We start from the raw sequence: 25,892 nt of genomic DNA on the forward strand, positions 1-25,892 counted from the left end.
AAATTAATTATTTAGTAAGACAATAGTAAAGGCAATATAGAGCCTGATTTTTGCAGAAGACAATGGCACCCCACTCCAGTACTCTTGCCTGGAAAATCCCATGGACGGAGGAGCCTGGTGGGCTGCCGTCTATGGGGTCGCACAGAGTCAGACACAACTGAAGCAACTTAGCAGCAGCAGCAGCAACAGCAGCAGAGCCTGATTTTAGATATTGGAACCCAATGCAAATAACTAAAACAGTCTTCACAAAAAGGTCCAAAAAGACTGCGAGTCAGTCTCCTATTTTCAGTTATGTGAGTCATCACCCCCATCAATTCCCTTTTCTGCTGTCAATTAGTTCAAGAAACAAAATCAAAATCAGTAAGAACCAAATATTTTCTTCTAAGTCAGCATCAAACTTTTCCCATTACTTACGTGAGTCTTCCTATCCTACTGGTGATGGGCAGCTCATTTGAGGGTGGGTTCATGGGACCAGACAGTCAGCACCCAGTGAATAGAAGGCTTTCTTCTCTGTTTATGAGAGAAACACAAGCTTTGTCTCTTATCAAGTGAACAATGACATCACGTGCTGTTGGGGTCCTGCCCAAGACATTTCAGCTAGAGAGGATCTGTGAACTGTGCCAATGGACAGTGAGAGATATTTCTGAAGCTATGTATATACATTTCCTTAAAAACATAGGAATCACCAATTGTCATCCTATTTTTACCCCAAATTTTCTCAGTGACATTGGCCAGGTGACTTTGTTTTCTTGATGCCTAAAAGGGTTTTGTGAGTAGTGAAAAAATGCCAGAATTCTGAAGTTTTCCCAGCAGCTAGAGTTAGGGGCTTCCCTGGTACCTCAGATGGTAAAGAATCTGCTTGCAATGCTGGAGACCCAGATTTGACCCCTGGGTCAGGAAGATTCCCTGGAGAAAGGAATGGCTACCCACTCTAGTATTCTTGCCTGGAGAATTCCATGGACAGGAGAATTCCACGGGCAGAGAAGCTTGGTGGGTTATAGTTCATGGGGTCGCAAAGAGTTGGACCCAGCTACATGACTAACACACACACAGAATGAATTAGATATTCCTTCTCTGACGTCATTACCTTTTACCAGCCCATCTGCTTGAAATTAGCAGAGACCCCACCTTCCCTGCAATGGGCTTTCTGACAATAGACCAGGTGGATGTAGGTCCCTGTCCTCTCGGGTCTCCTCGTGCCCTTCACACCCCTCCATTTTGCAGGCAATATACAGCCAAATAAATAAATAAATTTCTAAACTGCCCACCCCAGGAGCTCAGCTAGTCTCACCCTAGTTCTGGTCCTGGTATCTATTGAAAAGAAAACACTTGACTTGAACTGAGATGAGAGAAGTATTCCTAATTAAGACCTGAAGAAGGACTAGAGGTTGGTAGGTGAGACTGAAGCTACTGTTTCCTTGTCTCTACTGCTAAACCATACACTCTTTGAGGACATTTGACGGACCTTTTACATATCTCTGGGATGGACGTTGGCACATCATGGGAACAGCTCGTAGCAGAGGCGTATTGAGTCAAGGCCTGAGGAATCATCTTAGCATCAGTGCTTCTGTTTCCTTTTTATAGCTGAGGATGCTAAGCTCAGCGTATTACATCATATCCCTTTGGTCAGACAGCTAATAAAGGATTTTAACCACATCTGTCTCATTTCAAAGCTACCCCTCGATTTGATGGTCTTTTAAGACCATTTTATCTCAATTAACTCTGCTTGTTTCAGAAGCGATTCGTTAAAAGTCATAAAAGGGAAGAAAAATGAAATTTGTATTCCAAATGGTACCAATGCACATAATGATATTATTGCTTTATGGAGCCAGGGGAACAGCACATTGCATTGAAAATAGCAGCCAACAGTCAGCAAAAGATGGACCTCGGATTTTATATCCAGGACCGTGCAGCTTTGTACAGACCACTCCACCTGTCTTGGCCTTGAAATGAATTCCTCACAGCTCTAAAAGTCTATCACTTTGAAATGGCTTTTGAGATGGCTCATGCTCTACAATTTCGAACTGTGGTGCTGGAGAAGACTCCTGAGAGTCCCTTGGACTGCAGAGAGATCAAACCAGTCAATCCTAAAGGAAATCAACCCTGAATATTCATTGGAAGGACAGATGCTGGAACTAAAGATCCAATAGTTTGGACACCTGGTGTGAAGAGCTGACTCACTGGAATAGACCCTGATGCTGGGAAAGATTGAGGGCAGGAGGAGAAGGCCACAATGGAGTTTGAATAAACTCCAGGAGATAGTGAAAGACAGGGAAGCCTGGCGTGCTGCAGTCCATGAGGTCGCAAAGAATTAGACACGACTGAGCAACTGAACCCCAACAACAAGTTATAATGAGCGTGGAGGTGAGGATTTGTATGTTTTCTTGGTTTATTTGGCTTCCAAGATCAGAGTATGACAGTCATTACAGAAACTAGAGCTGGCTGAGGTCTGTGATCTCTGAGAAGGAAGAGAAATACAAGGAAGATTATAGCAAATGCTAAGAGAATTTCTAATGAGATGGTATTTAATGTTTAGCTCCTCCCAGTAGTTTAATTACATTGACTCCGTGACTTGTAAAACTGTATGCGGTTTTAGTCATTCGATTTGTTTCAAAGGGGATAGGAACTGAGATATTTAATTGACAGACAAATGTTTACTTTGAATATTTAATTAGTGATCCGTGGCACTTGTCAGAATTGCCAATCTAGCTTTTCTAAAACGTGTGTGTCAGCCGTTATCAACAAGCCATTTTATGTCAATGTTGCATAGAAGTGATTGAGCTGGGCATTTATGCAGCCTGAATATCCTACAGCTTGGAGTTTGGCTTCTGTGGTTTCTTCTTCATCATCTGCAGGCTCCAGGACACAAACAGCAGGGCCCTGAGGAACTCACTTTATCCTGTCATACGTTAGTCACATGATCGGGAACAAGGTGAGGATGTAGGATACCTGCTGTCAGATCCTCATAGTTTATAGACATGAAAGGAGCTGAGGAATAAGAACAAGTGTTGAGCTGCTAAACAGGAGGCACCATGCCCTGGAATGCAGTGGCAATCGCAGTATTTCTGTGGCACACATGGACCTGATGCGCTTGTCAGGCTCTCTTGCTTTGAGATGGGGCTGGAACTGGTCAAACACAGGACAGTAGCCCATAGGCTGAGTACCCGATCACTTGTACAGTATGTGGAAACTTTTTAAAAAATGATATGGGGACTTCCCTGGTGGTTCAGTGGTTAAGATGCCAGCGTTTTCACTGGAGGGGTCAAGGGTTCGATTGCTGGTCAGAGAACTAAGATCCCACAAGACACGTGGTGCTGCCAAAAAGTAAAAAAAAAATGCTTTAAAAAAGAAATAAGCATTCTCAGTTCAGTTCAGTCGCTCAGTCGTGTCTGACTCTTTGCGACCCCATTTACTGCAGCACGCCAGGCCTCCCTGTCCTTCATCAACTCCCAGAGCCTACTCAAACTCATGTTCATCAAGTCAGTGATGCCATCTCATCCTCTGTCTTCCCCTTAACCTCCCTCCTTCAATCTTTCCCAGCATCAGGGTCTTTTCCAGAGTCAGTCCTTTGCATTAGGGGGCCAAAGTTTTGGAGTTTCAGCTTCAGTATCAGTCCTTCCAATGAATATTCAGAACTTATTTCCTTTGGAATTGACTGGTTTGATCTCCTTGCTGTTCAAGGGACTCTCAAGAGTCTTCCCCAGCACCACACCTCAAAAACATGAATTCTTCAGCGTTCAGCCTTCCTTGTGGTCCAACTCTCACATCCATGTATGACCACTGGAAAAGCCATAGCTCTGAGAGCTCAGTTGGTAAAGAATCCGCCTTCAATGCAGGAGACCCCGGTTCAATTCCTGGGTCGGGAAGATCCCCTGGAAAAGGGAAAGGCTACCCACTCCAGTATTCTGGCCTAGAGAATTCCATGGACTCTATATTCCATGGGGTCACAAAGAGTCGGACATGACTGAGTCACTTTCACTTTTCACTCACTTGACTATATGAACTTTAGTCAGCAAAGTAATGTCTCTGCTTTTTAATACACTGTCTAGATTGTCATAGCTTTTCTTCCAAGGAGCCCCATGAACACACGTCTCCATTACCAACATGTCAAATGCGATTACTAATCGATGCTGACTACAAAATATATCCGTGGTACATTGACCAATACATAACCATTGACCACTCCTTGACTGCAACTCTTCTGTTGATTATCTGTTCATTTAGGAAAAACAGAGACAGTTTCATTTTGTGATTCTTTTTTTTTGCTTCATACTTTAGGTTTCGGGAACATAAAGAAAGATTCAGGTCAGATGTTGTGTCATCTGATACATAATTTATAGCACTAGAATAAATGCCAGGCAATAATTATGGCTGGAGAAGACTTGTAGGACTATGTCCCAAGGGAAGAAACGGATGCCTTCCTATTTATAACTCTTTGAAATCACACCGGGCTTTGTGAGATTAAAAGGCATCCCTGGAGGTGTTCAGGAGAAGCCAGATGCCCATCATCAGGAATTTGGCGCAAAAGGCAAAAGGTTGAACTAAATGATTTTTAAGATCCCTTCTAATTTGAAGCTTATGACTCTGTGACTGTTGATGTTATAACTAATTGGCTACATGTAAAATAATTGGATTCTAAAAGGAAATCCAAAAAATACCTTATAATATCATAAAGGAATGGGGCTATTTACATCCTGCAGTTCCCCTAAGCTTGCCTTCCACCCAGATCTTGATCTGAACGGATCCAGGGTTCTCTGGTCCATCCTTGCAGTTGCCCAAACCAGAAAGCCCATCTCTGTCCCTTCTCCATCTCTCAGTCCCCACGGCCGGGCTACTGCGAGTTCCTGCCCAGTTTGCCATCCGAATAGGCTCATTTCCTCCCCCTCATCTCCATCCTTTCACTTCAGTGCAGTAGATCCTGTTCCTCTCCTGAATCACAGCGGCCACCCTGCACCCACTTTCGACCCTTTCCAGTCTTCTGTCCACAGTGTCTTAGGGTGGCGTTCTTCTCTTGGGGATTATTGCTTAGAATCCTTCAGCAAAGCTGAGTAGCTTCCCATTGCTCTTGAGGCAAAGGCAGAACATCCCCCTGGGATCCACGTTTAAGATCGGGCTTCTGTCTTCCTCCAATAATTCCATTCTTCATCTCCCTCTCACTCAGTTTGAGAAACTGACTTCCGTTCAGTTCCTCCAAAGACCCATGTCTCTTTCTGCCTCTGAGCTGCCTAAGTTTCTGTTCCTCCTTTTCCCAAGAAGCACTTTTCTCATTCCCAACCCAAGGAACTTTCTCAGGGAGGCTTCTTCTGCCCTCTCTTAGATCCCAACTTGTGGCTTAGTGATAATAAATCCACCCATCAATGCAGGAGATGCAAGAGATGCCAAGTTCAGTCCCTGGGTCGGGAAGATCCCCTGGAAAAGGAAATGGCAACCCACTCCAGTCTTCTTGCCTGGAGAATCCCATAGACAGAGGAGCCTGGAGGGCTACAGTCCATACCGTTGGAAAGAGTCGGACATGAGTAAGCACATGTCTTCTTCTTTTTGTACTCTTCTTAGATAACATATAACACTCTGTGTGTGTGTGTGTGTGTGTGTGTGTGTGTGTGTGTGTGTAGTGAGAGTATTTGTTCCATGTCTATTTTCCCACCAGAGAGTAGGTATGATGAAATAAAGAGTGGGTCAAATTTGCTTGCACACCTGAATACTCTTAGCATTCCATTCCATGTTTGATAAATATTTATATGAAAATGAAAAAATGAATGGGAATACCCAACGCTGATATTCAGGGTCAGGTGGTAATTCTGGCTTCTCTAGAGGATATATTACAATAGATTTTAATGTCCAAGAAGGTGAGATAATTGTGGGTTGGACCAGGGTTCAGATTAGTGCTTCTACCAAGCTTCTGGCCTCTTTCTTTCTGGCTCAAACCCTGGATAAGGCTAAAAATTGCAAACAAAATATTTTTGATACCAGTAGATGAATAGGAATCATACCAAGGGAAGATGAATTTGCCTTTAAGTAATAATTCCAGTGATCCTACCACAAAATCATTTTGCCAATGTGATGCTTTTCTTGTAATAGTCCACATTCTGATAAAAATACTCATGACCTCCATAGTCTTTAAATAGATGATGTCATTAAAGAGATAACCACCAATTTTATTAAACATAATTACTCTTATCTTACTGCTTATTTCTTATGGTGGATTTCAGTAAGCTTGAGTTATCAAATAAATTTATAAGATCTGTTGACCTTACGATGAGGAAGTTGACACAAATACTGGATTGGGTGGCTAAATAGCTAACTAGCTAGATAAATAGATAGGGAGATGAAAGGAAAACTTACCTAATACTAGGGAAAACTTCTGAGTCTTACTGACATTCATTTGTCCTCTCAGTGTTGGGACTGAGTCTGGGAAGAGTAATGAACATCATAAAAATGTAGAATATAGTTTAATATGCTTAATCTATATATGAAAGTAAAAGTTGGTCAGTTGTGTTGGACTCTTTGTGACCCCATGGATTATACAATCCATGGAATTCTCCAGGCCAGAATACTGGAGTGGGTAGCTGTTGGCTTCTACAGGGGATCTTCCAGACCCAGGAATTGAACCGGGGTCTCCTGCATTGCAAGTGGACTCTTTACCAACTGAGCTATCAAGGAAGCAACTTAATCTATATATTTTCTATTAAATTTTTATACCAATTCTGCTTGAATACGCCAATGACAGGAAACTCACTCCACCCCAAGAAGCTCTTGGCCTTTTGGGACACACCTACTCGTAGAAAATGCTGTTTGTCACATGACGTAAGCAGCTTTTGCGCTGCAAAAAGCCAGTACTGCCTACAATATCTCAGATCATCATTTTCATTAATTCCAACATTACCCTTATTTCCATCATCACCGTGATCATTCCTTTTCTCCTCCCTTTTTGTCATCTCCACGAGAGTCCCTGACATTTGTGTAGTATTTTGAGCCAGAAAGAAAGTGGTGTCATTAATTCTGACTGGGGACACAGGAAAATTTCACTGTAGCAGGTGAGCTGGGAATTCAAAGGTAAGATTTAGAGGTACCAACAAAATGGCATGGCTAAACAGTGAGCCCTCCACTGCTGAAAAATGAGAGGCCCATATCCATACCCTCCACTGTATTTTTGTTTTCAGGAAATGTCACTTGTGTATTTCCTCTCGAATTAAAGAAGATGTTTTGGCAAAATGAGTGATAAGACATGCTTTGGAACTAGAGTACTTGGGTTTGAATCCTGACACCACCACTCACTAACTTGTGATCTGGCAAGTTATTTAACTTCTTTAAGCCTCAGTTCCCTCATCTATAACATGGGGATAGTTATAGTATGTATCTTATAAGGCCAGTGTGCACATTAACAGAGGTAATGTGGGTAAAGTCTTGGGACTTTAAACTGCTTAGGCCATGTGTGTTGTGTGTGTGTGTGTGTGTGTGTGTGTGTGTGTGTGTGAGTGTGTGTGCTCAGTCCAAGTCATGACCCCATGGACTAAAGCTCCCCAGGCTCCTCTGTTCATGGGATTTCTCCGGGAAGCTTACTGGAGTGGATTGCCATTTCCTTCTTCCCAACCCAGGGATTGAACCTGCGTCTCCTGCATTGGCAGGTGGGCTCTTTACCACTGAGCCACCAGGGAAGTCTTGTGTTACCTGTTACTATACGGTTTGCAGTGGAAGCTTCATAAGGGAAAAGACCTTGGTTCTTTTTTAATATTTATTACTTTTTAATTTATTTTATCTATTTGGCTGCACCTGGTCTTACCTGTGGCTTGCCGGATATTTAGCTGTGGCATGCCAGCTCTTAGTTTCGGCATGTGGGATCTAGTTCCCCAACTAGGGATTGAACCTGAGCCCCCTGCATTGGGAGCTCAGAATCTCAGCCGCTGGGCCACCAGGGAAGTCCCGAGACCTTGATCCTTTAATTCACTGTCATCTTTCCAGCCCCTACAACATTGCCTAACACATAACTGATAATCTGTAAGTAATTATTGAATGAATGAACAGAGCTATTGGGGAGAGTGACAAGGCCAAAATGAAACAACTGGCAAAAGGCTCAGGCCAAAGCACTAGCGAATAGCCTGATTAATAAAAATGTATGCCTTTGATATCTTTAAACTGCTACTTCCAAATCATTTGATGGAAGGCTGAAAGAATGTAATCAAACATGATTTCTCCAGCATGGTGTGTTTTACTAAAAAGAAAAAAGTAAAAGAGTTGGGTCTCTTTCTCTGAGTATTCTCTTTGACCTTTAAAAAGTAATAGCTAAAAGAGACAGTATTGGAACTCTATTGAGTCACTATTTTGGTTAAATATTGAAGGAGGACATGTATTTCAAAGCCCACTTCTTTCCATTGAACCAATGCTTTCTCTAAATGATCCACTCACTCAAAGCATTCATACCAAAAAATACACTTGGCAGTTGTTAATACAATTTATATTTTAAAGCTTTCTGATATTCAGTGTATCAGATGGTATAATAACTTGGTTATGGAGGGCAAGTTACTAGCCCTGTTGCTTATCAGACCTGGAAGCTTGCACCTGAAATGTTTCTTAGTATCCTGAAACTGGGCAGGGTACTATCCTGGACTGTTCATTTACTAGTGGGATTTCTTTTTCTCTAACTTGGGGTACTTCTCTGTCACCATTTTCTAAAACTCTGATGGGCAAAATAAATTAATTGTTAATAGATTGTGATTATAACTTGCCAAGTGGCACAGTGGTAAAGAATCTACCTGCCAATGCAGGAGACTCAGGAGATGTGGGTTTGATCCCTGGGTTGGGAAGATCCCCTGGAGTAGGAAATGGCAACCCACTCCAGTATTCTTGCCTGGAAAATTTCATGGACAGAGGAGCCTGGTGGGCTACAGTCCATGGAGTGACGAAGAGTCAGACATGACTGAACCCGCATGCGTTATTTTACATTACAAGGCTGTTATTGCTAACTGGTGCCAGTGCCTGCCTCCAGTGGGCAATGGGGTCAGATTTGCTATTGGTCACAAGTGAGAGCAGCGTCCTCTGGCAGCTGCCTAGAGACTCCAGGAGATGGGGCAGGTCTTCTAGCATCTGGTTTCCCGGAGCTTCTCATCCCATACCCTAAAGAACGACTTTGCAAACATATGTCCTGTACTTGAATTCAAAGCCATGGCCTTTGTCTACATAAGGATGGGAGCAAGGAACACCAATCTGAGTGCTTCCAATCCTCTAGCTTGGCTTTCTACTGCACTTCAGAATCTCAGGCATTCCAAGTTTGAGGGGATGCTCATGCTCCCAAAAGTTCCTTCTGATCAAAGCAGGAGTCCTTCTTCCAGCTTCTTGGATGGGTCGGGAGAAGAACTTCAAGCTGAAGAAAATTTAGGAGAGCTCAGGAAGCCATTGTGTATTCTGCAGGTTCTAGCAGATGGACCAATGGCTTTTCAGAGGATAACACCCGAAACGAATGTGTCATCAACAGAGCCCCTCCTCCGCTGCAAACCGAGCACGGCTGCCCATTTCATGCTGGTCAAGCTGGGGTCCACTCTGGCCCTCCACCTGCTGCCCGGGTTCCTGCTGCTCTCTCCCTTGTTCACTCTGCTCCAGTCTCAACTCTCCTAGAAATTCTTGAGTACACCCTCCTGGCTTTACCATCTGCTGGGGATATCCTTAACCCAGAGATCCCCATGTCAACCTCCTCTTTCACATTTTGGCAGGAAAGCCACCCTTTCAGTGGCAGCATCTACCCTGATGTTCTCATTTAAATTTGTAACCTCTCTCTCACACAGCATCCTTACCCCACCCCACCCCACCCCACCCCAACCTACACTCCACTGTATTTTACGTTGCAGTATTTTGTTTTTATCCATTTATTTGGCTGTGCCAGGTCTTAATTGCAGCTCATGGAATCTTCGACTGCTTCGATCCAAACATGCAAGATCTTTAGTTGTGGCATGCAGGATCTAGTTCCCCAACCAGGAATTGAACCTGGGCCCCCACAGTGGGAGCGTGGAGTCTTAGCCGCTGGACCACCAGGGAAGTCCCCATTGCTCTATTTAAAAGCATGCTTTTTACCTTCTTTTTGTTGTTGTTCAGTCACTAAGTCATGTCCAACTCTTTGTGACCCCATGGACACATTGGGCTCTTTCTGCTTCACTGTCTCCTGGAGTTTGCTGAAATTCATCTCCATTGACTTGGTTATGCTATCTCACCATCTCATCCTCTGTCACCCCTTCTCCTTTTGCCTTCCATCTTTCCCAGCATCAGGGTCTTTTCTAGTGAGTCAGTTCTTCGCATCAGGTGGCCGAAGTATTGGAGCTTCGACATCTGTCCTTCCAATGAATATTCAGGGTTGATTTCCTTTACGATTGACTGGTTTGATCTCCTTGCTGTCCAAGGGACTCTCAAGAGTCTCCTCCAGCATCACAATTCAAAAGCATCAATTCTTCAGTGCCCATCCTTCCTTATGGTCCCACTCTCACATCTGTACATGACTACTGAGAAAACCACAGCTTTGACTATATGGTCCTTTGTCAGCAAAGCAGTGTCTCTGCTTTTTAACACGCTGTCTAGGTTTGTCATAGCTTTCCTTCCAAAGAGAAACTGTCTTTCAATCTCATGGCTACATTCCTGTCTGCAGTGATTTTGGAGCCCAAGAAGATAAAATCTGTCGCTGCTTCCACTTTTTTCCCCTTCTGTTTGCCATGAAGTGATGGGACTAGATGCCATGATCTTAATGTTTTGAATGTTGAGTTTTAAGCCAGCTTTTTCACCTTCTACCACTTCAAATAATTTATGTAGTTGTATTATTTGTTTCTGCCAGCAGAGCAGGCCCACAGATAGAAAATGATGTCCACTTCTCAGGAATGTATCCTCAAAGTTTAGAACAGTACCTGGCATGTAGTAGGCCCTTGGAAAACATTTGTTGAATGATAAAGGAAGAAAGGAATTTCCATCATTAACTATGTCTTGATGTTTGCTCTTGTTCTCAGATGGACACAGGCGTCTTATCTAAGTGTTAGGATTACAAGCAAAGTCATCAGACAAAAGGCAAGACATTTGAAATCTGCAAACTGGGGTCTATTTCAGGCCTGGTTCCTCTACCTGGCCATGGATACACACAAGGATTTTCACCTCTCTGAGCCTCGTGTCTCTCATTGGAAAAGCAGGTGCCATAACCCCCATGCTGACCTATTGTGGTAAAGTACCACACACGTAGGAGATACATAATAAATTTAACTACTATTTTTTATAATGGTGACAGCTGGTTAAAGCTGTTATGTTATAAATTATTGCAAGATCAAATCGCCAAAATTATAAGGAAAACAACAGGCATATGTGAAATGAGTTTTTAAAGTCTCCGTAAAATTGCTTAGATTATATTTTATCTTCTGATTTCCATTTATTGTTATGAATGTTTGTCGATAATGGAGTATATACTCCACATTATCCCTTTGGATATCTGCATGGTTTGCTCACCTTTTGGGGAGCTCTCTGCTCAAATACAACTTGATCAGAGATAGCTATATTTTTCTCCATAGCACTCTTCACCAGTGCACAGGAAATACTATAATTTTGTATTCCTTTGGCATTTTTCTCACGGGCCAGCAGCTTTGGTGTTTTGTTTTTATTGGAGTGTAATTGCTCTACAATGCTGTGTTAGTTTCTGCTGTTCGGCAACGTGCATCAGCTACACGTGCGCGTGTCTGCCCGCGCTCTTGGACCTCCTCTCCCATCCCAGCCCATCATCGCAGCAGCAGCACGCTGAACCCCCTGTGCTGTGTGGCAGCTTCCCGCTAGCTGTCTCTTTCGCACGTGGTGGCATGCATGTGTCCGTGGTGCTCCCTCAGTTTGTCCTGCTCTCTCCTTTTCCCCCTTGTGTCCACAAGCTCATTCTCTCCATCTGCATCTCTGCAACTAGGTTCATCAGCACCATTCTTCTATTTTCCACATATATGTGTTAATCTACTGCTGCTGTTGCTGCTGCTGCTGCTAAGTCGTTTCAGTCGTGTCCGACTCTGTGCGACCCCATAGACGCCAGCCCACCAGGCTCCCCCTGGGATTCTCCAGGCAAGAACCCTGGGGTGGGTTGCCATTTCCTTCTCCAATGCATGAAAGTGAAAAGTGCAAGGGAAGTCACTCAGTCGTGTCCGACTCTTTGTGACCCCTGGACTGCAGCCCACCAGGCTCCTCCATCCATGGGATTTTCCAGGTGAGAGTACTGGAGTGGGGTGCCATTGCCTTCTCTGGTGTAAATATACAATATTTGTTTTTCTCTCTCTGACTTACTTCACTCTGTATGACAAACTCTGGGTTCGTCCATGTCACTACAGATGACCCAATTTCATTCCTTTTTATGACTGAGTAATGTTTCATTGTATACATGTACGACATCTTCTTTATTCATCTGTCCATGGACATTTAGGTTGCTTTATGTAGTTTTAAGTACTTCTTACCATTTTAAGTCGTGCTGCAATGAACACTGGGGGTGCATCTGTCTTTTTGTATTCCTTTGTTTATTGTCTTCATCCTCATAAGTAGAAGGGGTTTGGTCTCTTTTGTTGATTGACATATCCCCAGACCCTAGAGCGGTGCCTGCACTTACAGAATTGAAGACGTTGCCCTTTCTTAAGCTATTTCCCAAGAGTGTAGCTTGAAGGTTTATATAATTGGCCTGTGCCTAAGCCAGGAGCATGTGCCACAGGTAGGATCACTTTATATTACAGAGTGCCCAGGACACCCCACATTGGTGCCTGCCTCCTCTCACTCTCAAAAGTATCCAAGTTTTCAAAATAGATACATTGTCATAAAAGTTATAGCATCCAGAAGAATTAGGCATGAGTATTGTTACTCATTAAAGGAACATGTGGGCTTCCCAGGAGGCACTAGTGCCAAAGAACGCACCTGCCAATGCAGGAGACATAAGAGATGTGGGTTCAGTGCCTGGGTTGGGAAGAGTCCCCTGGAGGAGGGTAGGGCGACCCACTCCAGTATTCTTGTCTGGAGAATCCCGTGGACAGAGGTGCCTAGAGGGCTACAATCTACAGGATTGCAAAGAGTCAGACACTACTGAAGCAACTCAGCACGCATGCAAAAGAACATACAGTCTAGCTGAGAAAAAGAAATGACTTGATAGTAACAGCTGACGCGTACTAACTGATCATTGTATGCCAAGGGATCCATGTAATCACTTCTCTACATCACAAAAACCTATGAAGTAGGTACAGTTATTATCCCCACTTGACATGTGAGGAGCCTGAAGCTTAGAGACATTTTTAAAGCTCCATCTCCCCACATTTAGGTAAGGGGCAAAGTTGAGAATTCAAATCCCAGAGGCAGATCTTTGTACTCCTAGGTTAGTGTAGCCGACAGCATGGTGGGGTTTGTCCTTAGGTGACCTCTTTCTATCTTGTGGCGATCCTGAAAAGTTAGTTGTCCCACTTTTTAAAGCTGGCAAAATAGGCTTAGCTGTGCTCAGTAGCAGAATTAAGAGACAAACAGAATAATATGAAAAAAAATTGCAAACAGGATGGCGTTAGGTATGAGTCACCATGGGCTGGAGACACTTCATGTTCTTGGCTTCTGTTATATTTTTACTACCTAATGTGTCACAAGGTATATAGCTCAGCCTTATAGACCCAAACACACGGCACTTACTCATAACCACCATGGACTTAAATGTTTGAAGAATATTTTATTTGATTCAAACATTAAATGGGTAAACTTGGAAAAGTGAGAGTAAACTAAACTCTTGGCAACAGATTCTGCGCTTGTGATAAGTCACTTTGGTCGTGTTTGACTCTTTTGCAACCCTATGGAGTGTAGCCTGCCAGGCTCCTTGTCCATGGGATTCTCCAGGCAAGAATACTGGAGTGGGTTGTCATGTCCTCTTCCTGGGGATCTTCCTGACCCAGGGATCAAACCGACGTCTCTTATGTCTCCTGCATTAGCAGGCATGTTCTTTACCACTAGTGCCACAGATTAGCAATGTCTGTTCTCTACTACAGAGGTTAACCAGTGTTTGTCCCTTGGTAGATTGCCATATTTCAACCACTCTATTCTGTATACTCATCTGATAAAAGAAATGCTGGGAGACTGGCTTTATCCCCTGCCTGTAAAATTGTGTAGTTGAGGAACTTTATAAAGTTATTCCCTATAAAGTTATCTTCTCTATGAATTGGGCTATTCAACTTGGACATAATGGACTCTTTTTTTTTTCATCTAAGTCAATACTATATTCATCCATAACAACAAACATGCCTTTTTGTGAAGTAATGCAGATGATAATTGGGCCTTCTTTGGAGGAGTCAAGGTCAAGATTTAGGTGACTTGAGAAAATGCTCCGATTTTTGGTGCATATTGCACTTTATCAGAACAGCAGACACATTTTAAGAGAAAACAGGCTCTTGGTGAGGCACTAATTTTAGCTCAGTAGCTAATGATGAATCAAAATGTTTCTTCAAACCCAATTACCCAATAAAACTTGCCATAGTAACCATCACGTTACACAACACCTCCTTCATGCTCACACCAAAAACTTCCTTGGGAACTGCTACCACCACCTCCTTGACAGCGCCATCTGCTCCAGAGGGAGGGGAAGGAGGAGACGGTGGGGGAGGCTGGAGAAGAAAGGGTAGTTCTGATCTCAAATCACAGGAAGAGAGAGTCTCAGGGCAGAGATATATTGGAAAAACCATCTTCTGTGGTTTTCACCGTAACCTAGAAGTGGCTCGACCCCAGAGCACCAGGCTGAAACAAGCTATAGAGCATCAGCAAGAAGCCCTCTGCCCTTGCTCTCCCCCTACCTCACTTACTATTGGGTCACCCTCTCTGCTTGCCCTCTGCCTGGGGTAGTTGTTGCTTGCCTCTTTATTGGCCAACTCCTCCTCATTCTTCAGGTTTCCTTTAAACTTTCCACCCCTAGAGAGGTTTTTCCTGAACTATTTGATCTAAATTAAAGTTCCTATGGAGCGTCCCATAAGGGAGGGCCCTGAGAGAAGGTCTTATTTGCCATGAGAATCTAAAACAGATGTGGAGGCCACCTAGATGCTGATCAATAGAGGAATGGATGGGAAAGGTGTGGTACGTATATATGACGGAATGTTACTCAGCCATAGAGAAGAGTGGAATGATGCCATTTGCAAACATGGATGGACGTAAATACTATCATCCTCGGTGAAGTGGGCCAGACAGACAGGGACAGATGGCATGTGATGTCACTTATATGTGGATTTTTTTTTTTTTAACCAAAGGGTACAAATGAACTTGCTTTCAAGACAGAAACAGACTCACAGCTTTTGAAATGAAGCTTTTGGTTACCAGAAGGAAAATGGGGGGACATGGCGGATTGGGAAATGGGGATTGGCTTGGCATGTGCGCACTACCGTGTAGAAAGTGAATAACTAATAAGGACCTATTGTATAACACAGGGAACTCTATTCAGTATTCTCAGTATTTCCAATATGGGAAAAGAATCTGAAAAAGAATGCATGCATATGTATATATTTGTGGTGGAGGGGGGCTGGTTCACTTGCTGTATACCTGAGGCTAACACAGCGTTGTGAATCAACCATACTCCAATAAGAATTTTTTAAAATAAAATAAAAGTGTCTAGGTCATTGTCTGATATCTCAGTTGGTAAAGAATCTGCCTGCAGTGCAGGAGACCCTGGTTCAATTCCTGGATCAGGAAGATCTGCTGGAGAAGGGACAGGCTACCCACTCCAGTATTCTGGCCTGGAGAATTCCATGGACTGAGTAGCCCAGGGGTCACAAAGAGTCGAACACAACTGAGCAACTTTCACTACACTTCACAGGTCATTGTTGGGCCTCAGTAAATATAAAATAGGTGAAGAAAGAAGAGCACTCTCTATGACATGATCAAATCATCATCCATCTAGTGGTCTGGATGGCAAAATACACTCATTATTTAAATCATTCATTGAACAGATTTATTCATTCAACCAATATAGGAGGCTGACAGCATTCGTGAGGGTTCTGAATGCTTTCTGGTTATTACCAGTTGGGTCCCAGACTGAAGGTGGATGAATGTTGGGAGTTTATTAAGGGGTATTTTAGGAATTAGCTCCCTTGGAAGGGAAGAGAAGAAAGTAAAACTAGACAAAGGGACAAATTGAGCTGTGAATCAATTTCATCAGCAACCTCAGTAATTCCATGGGGAGTTTGTTTTCGGCTGATTCATGTGGCATTCAGGATCTTAGTTCCCCAACCAGGCATCGAACCTGTGCACCCTGTGATGGAAGTGCAGAGTCTTAACCTGAGAAGTCCATGGGGAATTCTGAAGCCAGGATGATGTTTCTGAGCTGAAGTTATGAGCATTTATACCTCCAAGTTCATTGGTCTTAGAGAGTGACCTTGGGTGAGGAAGCCCTCTCAGCTGAGTTGATTCTCAAAGAACGATGCCAGCCCTTGGCAGGAATCCTAGGAGAATATGTCCCTGGTTCCTAGAGGGAGACCTAATGGCTCATCCCAAGACCCACCACAGTTCACTCCTTGTGCCCCTGGGGTCTACATCTTTGCATAAGTTCTGAGAGCAGTTTCTCTATGACCCTGGTGAGCCTGTCTTTCCTGGGCAAGCTTAGAAGAGGGCAGTGCCTGAGACAAGTCAGTTTCCACTGTGGCAGCTGGTCTTGGGGGCCCAACCGATATACATGGTGTCCCTCCTCTTGTCTGTGTTCTAGATTCCCCTCTCTGCCAGCTGGCATCTCTGGCGGTGGTTTACATCTCTTGGTGGTTTACATCTCTTGGTGGTTCACCTGATGGCATGGTCCCGTTTCTAATCCCTCAGGCCTCTGAGCCTCTGGGCACCATGCCTTTCCTAGGCCAGGATAGAATTCCTGCCTGAATGATGACTCTGCTTGTCTGCTGGTTCCTTGGTGTGATGAGCCCAACATGCCAGATTTTATAGTTTGCAGGGCTGTTAGTCTGTCACCGGGTAGAAGTTTTCACCCAGTGGAGAGCTGGAACTCTAAGGCTATAGCACTCCTGGTTTCAGGCTCCCCAGGTGGGTCACTGGGAGAGACGGTAAGTGGGGTCACTCCTGCTTCCCCTCTTTATTTCTCAGACTCATGCACCCTACCTACCAGGGCTTAGCATCATGCCTTTGAAGTGTCCACTGCATCCTGGAGAGTGGTGTCCCATCTTTGGAGAGGTTGACTACCAAATGACGCCAAGGTGTTCCCTTATTCAATCCAGGGCTCCCTCAGCTCCTAGGAGTGATGCAACCACTGGATCCTGCCAACCTGTGCCCATTCTCACACCCCTTCTGTCACAAAAGACATCCCGGGGTCTGACATGACACCACTGGAGACATGTTTAATATTCTCCACAGGCCAGACCCCCACACATGCATCTATCTCCAAGCTAAGCAAAACCACCCAGGCTCATACCATCACCTCCATCTTTTAAATTTTTGAAGCTAACTCTGGAAGAAGAACCCCCCCTTTTTTTTTGTCTGGCCTGTGTCAGGTCTTAGTTGCATTCTGTGGGATCTTTCGTTGCAGAGCACAGACTCTCTAGTTGTTCTTCAGGGTGTGGGATCTTAGTTCCCCGACAGGGATTGAACCTTCACCCCCTGAATTGCAAGGCAGATTCTTAACCACTGGACCACCAGGGAAGTCCTGAGAGAAAGCACTCTTACAGGTAGCTAAAGCAGATTCCCAGCTCTTCCGTGTCCTGTGTGTCAGGAACGGAGAATGTGACAAAAGGCGACATTTCATCAGTGACCTGCCAGTGACCCGACCAGGAGGGTCCATCCAAGCAAGGGAGCAATTCATTCGAGTCTCACATTCCCCAGCTGACCCTTTGCCTCCTCCTAGCCACATCCATAAAGCACTTGAGATGCGATGCCTGACAGGCCCTAGATGGAGAGAGAAGAGAATTGAATCAGTGTCCACTTGGGTCTTCAAAACATATCTGATTTGCCTGCCTGTGAATATTTATAGGCTTCATTTCCAACACGGTGCTGCAAAATGCCCTGTGCTTTTTGCATCAAGAGTCTTTTCAAAAAGGACACCTGAGTCTCCCCTGACTGCCAGCAGCAGATGAGTCATTCATTCCTTCTTTTTCATTCAAAGAAACGTTTATTATTCACCTGCCAGCTCCAGGAGTTGTGGGCATCCAGACTCTGACTTTTCCCATCTCTACTTGTTTTGTTAATTTCCGTATTTTCTGCTACATGTGTCACAATGCAACATCTACTACTTGGATGAAACCTACTCTGGAATCACAGCTTACACTGAGGTTTGGTTTTAAAGCGAACAACGTAGTCAAAAGTCAGGCTGTAAAAAAAAAAAAAAAAAAATCTGTTAAATGCCAAAAGGAGGATGTATCCTACCTCCATAAGCCAACATAGGCAAGTTTTACTCTGGAATGGTCGAGGCCAGATGAAGCAGCTGGCTTGTGTTTAGAGCTATGATGTGTGACAGAGATGTAATTTTAAACCTACTGGCACATCCAGTTGGATTGGGTGGGGGCCACAGACTGAGACAGGCTGTAAATCCTTGTCCTCTCACACCACATGCTCATGAACAGACACCATGCTCAAACCAGTTGCTCAGTCGTGCCCAGCTCTTTGAGACCCCATGAGCATCAGCACGCCAGGCTTCCCTGTCCTTCACTGTCTCCCAGAGTTTGTTCAGATTCATGTCTATTGAGTCAGTGATGCCATCCAGCCATCTCATCCTCTGCGACCCCCTTTTTCTCTTGCCCTCAATCTTGCCCAGCATCAGGGGCTTTTTCAATGAGTCAGTTCTTCACATCAGGTGGCCAAAGTACTAGAGCTTCAGCTTTAGCATCAGTCCTTCCAGTGAATATCCAGGGTTGATTTTCTTTAGGATTGACTGGTTTAATCTCCTTGTAGTCCAAGGGACTCTCAAGAGTCTTCTCCAGCACCACTGCTCAAAAGCATCAATTCTTTAGCACTCAGCCCTCTTTATGGTCCAGCTCTCATATCCGTATGTGACTACTGGGAAAACCATAGCTTTGACTATACAGGCCTTTGTTGAGAAAGTGATGTCTCTGCTTTTTAATATGCGACCTAGGTTTTTTCTTCTCTCTCTTCTTTTCCCCTCCCTTCCTTTCCCTTACCTTTTCTTTCCCCACCTCTCTCCCTCTGTCTCTTTGTTCTTCTTTCTTACCCCCAACTTGTAATTGCAATACAGAGAAGCTAAATGTACAAATGAGAAAACTCTGCTAGGTTATAATCTAAAACTCCATATAAAACTCAGAGTCCAGTGGAGAAGCTTCCTCCAATACTCTGGGCACATATGACAAAACTCTGCACCTGGACTTAGCTCCTGATTTCCCTTGCAAAGTAACAGCTGAGTTGGTTTATGTGGTCAAGCCTCCAGAAAAAGCATCTCCTCCTAAAAAAAATCCATTAATATTGATATTAATTGACATTAATATCAATAAGAATTCCTTGATGATGCCATCTTTAACTGAGATATTCAAGGAAGTGTTTGTGAGTCCTAAAGTTAGGAGGGCTGAATATTCTGCAGGGGAGGATTGAGCATAGTGATACGGAATGGATTTTGGCATCAGACATATTCTTGGTTCCACTGTCAATCAAGCAAATGTTTGGGATAGGATTTCGTGCATGCCAGCTCAGTCAGTCAGTCATTTCTGACTTTTTGCAACTCTATGGACTGTAGCCCACCAGGCTCCTCTGTCCATGGGATTTCCCAGGCAAGAATACTGAAGTGAGTTGCCATGTCCTCCTCCAGGGGATCCTCCCAAGCCAGGGATCGAACTCACATCTCTTGGGTCTCCTGCATTGGCAGGCAGATTCTTTACCACTGTGCCACTTGGGAAGCCCCAGGATCAGATTGAGGGAGCCACAAAGCATGATGAGACACAGAGAACTCTGTTTCCATCCCAGAGATCTGATGGGGCAAGGAGAGGGGTGGTGTTATCAAAACCTGGGGAGAGCTGTCATGTTAGTTACACAGGAACACAGTCTTTGCCCAGGCTGCTGCAGAATGAGGGCTTGCCCCAGTCTTTCTCTCTCTTCCTGTCTTCCTGGCTCCTTCCTGAACTAGCCATGGAAGAACCCAAATGGAAACTGAAGATGAAGAGACCTGATACCACCCAGAGATATCAGCATAGAGAGGGGCACAAAAGGGCAGCTCTTTAGGGCAACAAACTGATCTAGAGATCCCCAGGATATCCTCTGTGACTACGAGCCAGGGAGTGCATACGGGAGAAAGAAGAGAGAGACAGAGAACCAAATCCCAATGGCTCCTCCTTAGTCTCAGCCCACTGCCTTTCTCTGAAGGCAGCCTATGTGAAAACTTCTATACTAGTGGCAATTTTGGGGTGTTTATTGTGTAAAATAGAGTTGGCTTAAAACTCAACAGTCACAAAACTAAGATCATGGCATCCAGTCCCTCATCACTTCATGGCAAATAGATGGGGAAACAATGGAAACAGTGAAAGACTTTATTTGGGGGGTGCTCCAAAATCACTGCAGATGGTGACTGCAACCATGAAATTAAAAGACGCTTGCTCCTTGGAAGAAAAACTATGATCAACCTAGAGAGCATATTAAAAATCAGAGACATTATTTTGCCAACAAAGGTCCATCTAGTCAAAGCTGTAGTTTTTCCAGTAGTCATGTATGGATGTGAGAATTGAACTATAAAGAAAGCTGAGCGCTGAAGAATTGATGCTTTCGAACTGTGGTGTTGTAGAAGACTCTGAGAGTCCCTTGGATTGCGAGGAGATCCAACCAGTCCATCCTAAAGGAAATCAGTCCTGAATATTCATTAGAAGGACTGATGCTGAAGCTGAAACTCTAACACTTAGGCCACCTGATATGAAGAACTGACTCTCTAGAAAAGACACTGATGCTGGGAAATATTGAAGGCAGGAGGGTAAGGGGATGACAGAGGATGAGATGGTTGGATGGCATCACCAACTTAATGGGCATGAGTTTGAGTAAGCTCCAGGAGTTGGTGATGGACAGGGAAGCCTGATGTGCTGCAGTCCATGGGGTTGCAAACAGTCGGACACGACTGAGCTGCTGAATTGAACTGAACTGACTGTGTAAATGCTAAGTAGTTCTTTATGTATAGCAACTGCCTCCCCAGCCCCCTTTTAAAAAAAATTTTTGGCCACACCCTCTGTAGTGGAAGCACAGTCTTAACCACTGGACCACCTGGGAAGTCAGCCTCCCTCAATCTTTATAACTACTCACAAAGAATCATCACCTATGATGATTCTTCTATGACTGCTAAGCTATAATAACTTTGAGAGTAAGTTTTGTGTGTTATTTTATCTTTTCAATAACCCTAGATCATAGGGATTCCTTTATTCTTTTGCATGCGAATAGTAAGTTCACTGGAATATAAGCTTCAGGCAGAAGAGACTTGTTCTGTATCCCCAGAGCCCAGGATAGTGCCTAGAACATGTATAATAGGTCATCAATAGTCATTTCTATTAAAAACCAAAATAGACTCAGAGGCTCTCAGAGGTAGAGTGTTGGGGTTAAATTCTGACTCCCAAACTCTAAAATCCTAAACCATAGAAGCTTCCCGGATAATTGAAGGGGGACAACTGAGAACAGACACTTTCTTTCTTCCCTGAAAATTTGCCTCATGAACTTCCCTGGCAGTTCAGTGTTAGGACTCCACGCTTCCACTGTAGGGGGCATTTTTTCCATCCCTGGTTGGGGAACTAAGAGCCTGCAAACCACACAGCGCATGGCCAGGAAAGAAAAAAGGTCTTGAGAATCTTTGGCTGAGGCATCCCCTAAGTGAAGACAGGAAGCTGAACAGCTCACATCCCCTTAGTCTGTGCACCACCAAGCTCATTCATTCATTCAACAAACATCCCAAAGGCCTGAAGTGTTAACAGTCTGTACATTTCATGTGGGCAGGGCCTATGTTTCTTTGGTCCATCTTTATGTAGTCCTAGTGTGCTCCCTCACCTATTGGAGGCACTCAGTAAATATCTGTTGCCTCTAAGAATGAATGAGGAGCAGGCTTCCCTGGTGGCTCAAACAGTAAAGAATCTGCCTGCAATGCTGGAGACCCAGGTTTGATCCCTGGGTGGGGAAGATTCCCTGGAGAAGGGAATGGCTACCCATTCCAGTACTCTTGCCTGTAGAATCCCATGGACAGAGGAGCCTGGTGGGCTACAGTCCAGGGAATCACAAAGAGTCAGACACCACTGAGAGGCTAACACACACACACACACACATACACACACACACACACAGGTTAAGTGTAAGCACTACGCAAGGCCCTGGGGATGTAGAGTTGACAGCGGATGAGACTGATCACCACCATTTGAGTGATGATAGAGGACTATATGAGATACAGTTCCACAGAGCAGAAAACAAAGAGGAGAGTTGCTTCTACATAGGGTGAGGACCAGGCGGAGTCTTGAGCTCTGTGAATTGAATAGATCATGGATCCCCAAACTTTGGGATCTAAAGCTTGATAATCCTAGATGGAGCTGATGTGGTAATAACAGAAATAAAGTGCACAATAAATGTAATGTGCTTGAATCATCCCCAAACCAGCTCCCCATCAACCGTGAAAAAATTGTCTTCTGTGAAACCAGTCCCTGGTGCCAAAAAGGTTGGGGACCACTGGGGTAGATGGCAAGGAGGCTATACAGAAAGCATGCTAGGAAAACTCCTTCTGGTTTTCCCAGGACCATCCAGGTTTTAAAGCAAAGTTCTGTGTTCCAAGAAAACCAAGACCAATTGGTCATGCTAGTGCCACTTCCTAGCTCTGTGGCCTTGGGTAATTACTTAACCTCTCTGAGTCGTATTTTTCATTTCCGTGAAATGGAGCTAATAAGACCAAGTCTGTTAGTTGCTCAGTCATGTCCAACTCTTTGCAACCCAATGGAGTATAGCCCACCAGGCTCCTCTATTGATGGAATCCTCCAGGAAAGAATACTGGAGTGGGTTGCCATTCCCTTCTCTAGGGACTCTTCCCAACACAGGGTCTTCTGCATTGCAGGCAGATTCTTTGCCATCTGAGCCACCATGGAAGCTCCTTTGGGTTGCTATAAAATAGCATACATAAAGGCCAAAGCTCAGTATCTGGTACACAGTTGGAGTGTGTAAAAGGAAGCTCTCCTCACATTCCCTCCCTTGCAAAGAAGCAGGAGATGCTAAGGGTAGAGTTACCTGAGCCTGGAAAACACTGTTGGAACAATTACTGGCCACTTGGTTTGTCCCTTTCTCTGAATACTGTGAAATAAACATTGTAAATGGGCTAGTAGTATCTTTAGTTGCTTTGCATGAGCATAATTTATTTTAAATTTTGAGCTACTGCTTGTTATACTTCTGATATTTTTAAAAAATTTAACTTCATCATCTTACCTTATCTATTGTTGAAGGGTTTAATCATTTATTTTTCCTCACCTCCAGTCCTTCCTGTTTTTAGCCTTTAACATTTTTACTTCCTCCTTAATGTCAGAGTTTTGTTTAATCCATTTTTTAAAAAAAATCTTATACTCTTCTTATTTGTTTAATTGTTTTTCAGAATAATTCTCTCTTCTTGTTCTCATCTGAAAAGACTGCCTTTTCCTCTCATTATTTTGTCATTTCTCATGGAACTCGGAGTTTTTTATGTACTTTTTTCATCATTTAATTCATCATGCTATCATATGCCCTCTGAATTCAGCATGCCAGCATCATTTTTTTCCCCTTAGATATGCTCTTAAGTTTACTACTTTAATGCTCTGTTATTTTCTTAAACTTCATTGTGTACTACCTATAATTTCTTCTCCTAATTCAGTATGTATTATTATAAAGGACAAGTAGGAAGCTTGGTCTCAGGTTGACAGCTGTAAGAAGAACCCACGACCCTGGCAGAGGATGCTGGCAGTGGTACCTTTGTGCCTCCAGTTGGCTCAGCTGAACCCATGGAGCCTCCTAATCGCCCCCATCCCAGTCTTCTCTGAGTCCTTAACTCACAGAGAGTGGTAACTCTTCCTCCTGCTGTATTGCTGAACATCTTTCTCAAACACAAAGCTTCCCAGGTTGCTTACCTGCTCAGACCCTCCATGAGTCATTCTTGTGATAGAACATACAATGAAAGCAATAATAATAATAACCATGACCTCAGTCAACACACAGTGAGCAATGATTGTCTTATAAGCCTTTTGCTGATTGCTATCATTACTTATACAACAGCATCTTTAGGAGGGTATTCCTCTGTTATAAATGAGGGCTGTATTAACTAACTGGGCCAAGATTACATAACAAATAAGTGGCATTATTGGAAACTCGGATGGCTCAGATGGTAAAAAAATCTGCCTGTAACACAGGAGATCTGAGTTCAGTCCCTGGGTCAGGAAGATCCCCTGGAGAAGGGAATGGCAACCCACTCCAGTATTCTTGCCTAAAGAATTCCATGGACAGAGGAGCCTGGTGGGCTACAGCCTGTGGGTTCACAAGGAGTCAGACATGACTGAGCAACTTTCACTTTCACTCACTCATTGGGAACCCAGATCCTCAACCACTGAGCTAAACTGCTAAGTGCTACAGAGAAAAGCAAACCAAACCATTCAATATCCACGCCCTTAGTGAGGGGAGTGACTTGCCTGGGTCACCCAGGGGTGAAAGGTGGAGATGGGATTGAATGACTCCATAATTCCCCCAACTACCTTCTCTACATAGTAAACAGTGAGCAGAAACATTCTTTGTAAATTAGCGTACATACAAGAGATGTTAATACTTTATGGTCCTCTGGGTGATTTCTGAACCTGAAGGGAGAAAATCTTTTTCTCCTGTGTTCAGAACACCCCTGAAGCTTGAATAAGAAATATGATGTAGGATTGGTTAACTCAAGAAATGTGCTCAAACCCATTCATATAAACTCAAAGAGACAGCATCCTCAAAGTCGACCTAAAGAGAACTAGGAACATTCGGAATTATACCTATGACCTTTTCATTTTTGGCATCATAGAGAAGGCAATGGCACCCAACTTTTCCCTTTCATGCATTGGAGAAGGCAATGGCACCCCACTCCAGTGTTCTTGCCTGGAGAATCCCAGGGACGGGGGAGCCCGGTGGGCTGCTGTCTATGGGGTCGCACAGAGTTGGACACGACTGAAGCGACTTAGCAGCAGCAGCAGGAGCAGCATACTGCATCCTCACAGAATGATTTTCAGTGCTTGATTTAGGAGGCAGCTTCTTTCTCAAGAAAACAGGAAGAGAAACCAGCTAGAATAGTAATTTGTAATGCATCCTTTATTCAGAGATAAAAAATATACATTTGCACTGTACACTAGAATTTGGGGGGAAATAACCTCATGTTTATATATACAACACTTATTGGATATCGGTTACCTGCTATGCATATTCATATATATAATCATGTAAATATTTATTGTTCATTGTTCTGTGGTTAAGTCGTGTCCGACTCTACAACTTCATGGACTGCAGCACGCCAGGCTTCCCTATCCTTCACCATCTCTTAGACATAAATATATAGCTATACATGTATGTACTTCTATGTGGTGAAGTTTTATTCCCATTGTTCAGATGAGAAAGTTCAAAAGGCAAAAAGTGGTCGTATGCCTATGGTCGTATGCCTATTAAATGGGGGCGACAGGAAGTGCAAACCCAGGTCTCTGGTTGCAGAAGCTACAGCACCGGGCAGATGTGAAGGCCCTTGGTGTGTGGCTGCCCCACTCACTTTGTCAGTACCCCCAGAACTAGGTCTTCTTTGCTTGTATGCAGGCTTTCTCTAGTTGAGCAGGGATTATTCTCTAGTGTTGGGGCAGTGGCTTCTCTTGTTACACAACATGGGCTCTAGGTCCAAAGGCTTCAGCAGTTGCAGCACGCAGGCTCAGCAGTTGTGGCACACGGGCTTCGTTGCCCCCTAGCGGTGTGTGGAATCTTCCCTGACCAGAGATTGA

General features: G+C 44.0%; 1 protein-coding gene and 1 non-coding gene across 2 annotated transcripts in view; one reads left to right on the top strand and one right to left on the bottom strand.

The window, feature by feature from the left end:
• Window positions 1-25,892, top strand: part of ADCY8 (adenylate cyclase 8) — a 232,153-nt gene that overhangs the window by 12,857 nt on the left and 193,404 nt on the right. The window lies entirely within an intron of this gene.
• Window positions 9,955-10,026, bottom strand: TRNAG-CCC (transfer RNA glycine (anticodon CCC)). Its single transcript has one exon. It is a non-coding gene; the product is annotated as a tRNA-Gly (tRNA).

This window comes from Budorcas taxicolor, chromosome 14 (assembly GCF_023091745.1).
Source record: "Budorcas taxicolor isolate Tak-1 chromosome 14, Takin1.1, whole genome shotgun sequence".
NCBI lineage: Eukaryota > Metazoa > Chordata > Mammalia > Artiodactyla > Bovidae > Budorcas > Budorcas taxicolor.